Below are 4,814 nucleotides of genomic sequence, written 5' to 3' on the forward strand. Positions count from 1 at the left end.
GAGATAGGTGGTTACAGTCTGTAAAGGAATCAATACGACGATCCATTAAAAGCCTCGTGCACCCTAAGAACACGGAGCGACCCAAGGACAACCACCTTTCGCATTTTTCCCGCAAGTGCTCTAGCATATTTTGACATGCAGGGATGCTTTTTAGGCCATTAGCAAGTGAAAGCTTGGCACCTCCAAGAGCGCCAATGATAAGGACGATCAATTTAACAGAATATTCCGGGTATAATCGTTGCAACTCCCTTATAAGGTCTCGATACCTCTTTTTCTTTTCATTCTCCTTGGTTATGATGTTTTTGTCAGCTGGTGCCGAAAATTCGACAACAAACATGGTTCGCTTCGCGAAGTCAAGAAGAACCATGTCAGGCCTCGAGTGAGCAACAGAAACAATTGTCGATAATATAAAGTTCCAGTATATGCGGCACTTTCCATTCTCGACAATTGACTCAATTTCCCTAGGAGCATTTAGAGCAGCGATATTAAGGTTAATGCCGTAGGAGTGACAAAGATGGTAATTAAGCACTCTTAGTGCCGCATTGTGCCTTTGAATGTAGGTCGTTCCCGCGTGAACTGGACAACTAGATAGTGTGTGAGCTAAATGCTCGGGATGTGCATGGCGCGCCCTGCAGCTATCATCGGGAATATCTTGGCTCAAAATGTGGCGACGGTATGTTAAGGTGGAAATGACACCGTCTTGGCATGCAAAAATGAAACCCTCCGTACCAGACTTCAATCCGGGCGATTTAAGGAAAGCAAACGTTAGCTCACAAGACATTGACTGATCCTTCACATTTCTGTGGGGAGATACCGTGCATCCTCTTATCGAGGAGCTGTTCACGAAAGTTTTTCTCTTGTGCTTTCTTAATCAAGGCTTTCAGGAGTGAGCACTCGAGATAGATAAGATTTTATGCATTTTGCTCACCCCTAATACTGAAGTCAAGTCCGAGTGCTTCAGCACGCACAGGTGTGCATAAGTCTCTCCAGCGCAAAGGTGTCGTATGGCGCTTCTATCAACGAGCTCAGGATCTTCAGGGATTCCATGGAGTTTTTCTCGCTTCAAATAAATCTTGGCGCATTTGTCTAACCCAAATTCCATTCCAGTTTCCTTAGTATATCGTTCGACAATCCCCAGAGCTAGATGCAATTGCTTTCTGTTTTCAGCGTACATCTTAAGATCGTCCATGTAAAATACATGAGTGACCTTGTACTTTCGATCTGCAGGTTTGCCGCACAAGTACCCGTCGGAATGGCGAAGTGCCAGAGATAGTGGCAATAGTGTAAGGCAAAAGAGGAGTGGGCTCATGGTGTCGCCCTGAAAGACACCTCTCTGAAAGGTGACCTTGTTCGCTGTCACACGATTTTTTCCAAATGAGATAGTAAATCTGGTTTTCCAAAGCGGCATCAGTCTCTCTATGCACCCAACTATTTGCGGATGAACCTTTCAGATTTCCAAAAGACAGATGATAAGTCTATGGGATGTAGAATCGAAAGCTTTCCGATAATCAATCCAGGCCATCGATAGGTCACGTTGGTAGATTGCTGCATCTTTGCAGACACATCTATCGATGAGCAGGTTCTCCCGACATCCGGCTGCGCCTTTCTTTGAGCCTCGTTGTGCATACATTTCTTGCCACACAGGTTCAATTGCCCGAACAATCCTATCATTTAGGATAGCTGTGAATATCTTATAAAGCGTGTTTTATTTTTGTAACCATATTCAGCAGAAACCCTTGGAACAGGGACCCTCTATCCGCAACCCGAGGACGCGTTCGGTGGCTTTGTCATAGGCCCTTCGGTTTGATTCTAGGGGAATCAAAACCGAATATGTGTGTGTGTGTGTGTTGCAGCGAGTTTTTTTGAGAAAAAAAGAGCCCAAAAATCGATATTAGTGCTTAAAAAGAGCCTGTTTATTTTTTCAAGATTTCAAATTTTCTGTACTGGATGTGCTAACGGTCTGCAGCTCCCCCTAAAACACCGGCTTTTTCATAAAAATAAGAGAGCCCAGAAATCGGTATTGGTGTCCAAGAAGAGCTAAAATAACCCAAAATTCTGAAATGCTTACAGTTAGTTTAGGTTTATATTTAATTTCAAGGGTATTGTTTAGAAAATAGGGGTTTTTATTTCAAATTTAATTTTTGCATTTTTTTAAGAGCCCAAAAAAGCCCTAAATTCTGGAGCTGCTGATTTTTTCAGTTCTTCAAATCTTCTGTACTGGAGGTGCTAGCGGCCATACTGCAATTCCGTTGTGGAGGTGCTAGAAGAACGCACCTGATGCCAGGTCAGGACCCAGACGTCCGTGGACACCCATTTTCAATGAACAACTGCGGGATAGCCTTTTGAAATCAGGAAAACCCATGGATTGAGAAAAAGGAGTGACATTCCGAGTAGAAATTATAACTTGGTTCTTAAGAGGCCCTGTCTAGATTTTCTATTGAGTCCCTTAAATGGCAATCTATCGAGGGTGCAGGCGAAAGAGTCACGCTCAGCTAGCGAAGTCATCAGTAGGCGACCCAATCAGGCCCTATTAATAAGGTCTTTATAGAATCTAGACAGTCCCACTCACACTGAGAAAAAAAATACTTCCGAATCAATGAAATATTGTTTGGAAGCATCAAGCGGTGTTTTTGCGATCGGTAAAATGCATATGCTATTTTTCAAAAGCATAAGCTATTGTTTCTTATTTTGTTGATTTAAATAAAATATTATTAAATTATTAAAAAGTTGATCATGCTTTAAATTCTGAAGTTTGATGCTACGGTTGCAAAGGTAAAAACGTTTAACTGGCACATTGCCATAATCTATGACCAGACATTTTTGATTCAAAGAAGGAAAATATTAATCCAAATGTAAATGTAAGCGTTATTCTAAAACTAAACTATTTGTTAAATTTGGCTATAGTAGACTTACTACTTATAACTAAAGACAAATACAGTTTACTAAAATATCCGCAAACGCCGAGAATCGAACGCACGCACCGTGCGCTTATAAGTCGAACGCGTAATTCCGATAGCTACGATGCCACGCTGAGTACAATATCATAAATGTTTGACGGCATTCATTCGATACTTTAGAAATTATGAGAAAAGGCTTTTGAAGCTCGATTTGTTATAAATGATTTTTAAACGTACTTACATTATTTCAAATTAAATCGATCTTCTAGAAAAATTCTTTTCAATCTTTTAAGGCACCATATGTTTTAAATTTTTTCAGAAATATATGAAATTTTTCAAAGTTTGCATCTCGGTAATTTTTAAAATGTTTTCGTTTTTAAATTTAAGTACAATTAAGCATAAGAACATTCACGTACTTTTTTGCACTCACGGCTGTATTACCTCTTTTACCTGTCGAGGGCTTTAGAAGGTCCCCCCAAGAAAATAATTAATTGATAGAAATTATTTTTTAAATATATCTTTATAAATAAAGTTTCTTATTCAGTTTAATTGGAAAATATAGTGCTAAAAAGTGAGTATATAAATAATTTAAGTCAAGTAGCACACGACAATAACCCGCCGAGGGCCTGCAGAGGGAAAGCCTAGATTCTTCCATCTAAAAAATCTAGCTGCGGCCTTATAAGAACCAATAGTTATTTCAGGCTTAAATAGGCAATTTCTACCGGCCCTAATAGCATGGAACATTCCAGGAACGCTCCCAGAGCGTGTAAAATGTCCGCTACTTGGGAGCGTTACAGGAACATTCCACTGGAACGTTCAAAGAGTAAATTATCGTTATTGTTACTATTATCAATGAATACCCGATAAACCGTAAGTGATAAGTCACAATTAATGTCAGTTTACGATATAGATACCATATTACAATGTAGTACTAGGCAGTCTGATAAGTACCTGAAAATTCTAAGAGATGGCATTAGTATTCACTAATGTGAACCATTTTCGTCGAGCTTGATCCTTTAAATGACGCCTGTCAAAACTTCAGCCATTTATGTTTACGCATTTACAAGTTACAGTACTGAGAAGCGACTAACCTCCGAGTTTTTTTTAATATGGAAAAATCTGAGTTTCGAGTTTTTATTAAACACTACTATCTTCGCAAGAAAACGATATCCGAGACCAAGGCCAAGCTGGATAAGTATTACCCGGACTCTGAACCGTCGATTGGAATCATTCATAAGTGGTTTACCGAGTTTTTTTTGTCGCCGTACGAGCACAGTTGATGCTGAACGATCTGGGCGCCCAAAAGAGGTGACTACACCAGAAAATGTCGAAAAAATCCATGATATGATGTTGAATGATCCCAGAGTGAAATTGAGAGAGGTAGCTAATGCTGTAGGTATATCATTGGAACGTGTGGGCAATATCGTGCATTCAGTTTTGGGCATGAAGAAGCTCTGCGCGCGATGGGTGCCGCATTTGCTCACAGTGGACCAAAAACGAATTCGTGTGACAACTTCCCAGCAGAATTTGGCATTATTTTCGCGTAAGCCGACCGAGTTTTTGCGCCGATTCATAACCATGGATGAAACCTGGATCCACTACTACACTCCTGAGTCAACGCAACATGCAAAACAGTGGGTTCCACTGGGCCAAAGTGCTCCGAAGCGTCCAAAAACGCAAAAATGGGTCGGAAAGGTTATGGCCTCCGTATTTTGGGATGCACATGGCATAATATTCGTGGAATATCTTGAAAAAGGTAAAACGATAACCGGAGCATACTATTAATCATTACTGGACCGATTGAAAATGGAAATAGCCGAAAAACGACCGCATTTGAAGAAGAAAAAACCGCTTTATCATCACGACAATGCGCCTGTTTATTCATGCTTAGTTGCACAAGCAAAATTGCATGAAATC

Source organism: Belonocnema kinseyi, chromosome 5 (genome assembly GCF_010883055.1).
Source record: "Belonocnema kinseyi isolate 2016_QV_RU_SX_M_011 chromosome 5, B_treatae_v1, whole genome shotgun sequence".
NCBI classification, from domain to species: Eukaryota; Metazoa; Arthropoda; class Insecta; order Hymenoptera; family Cynipidae; genus Belonocnema; species Belonocnema kinseyi.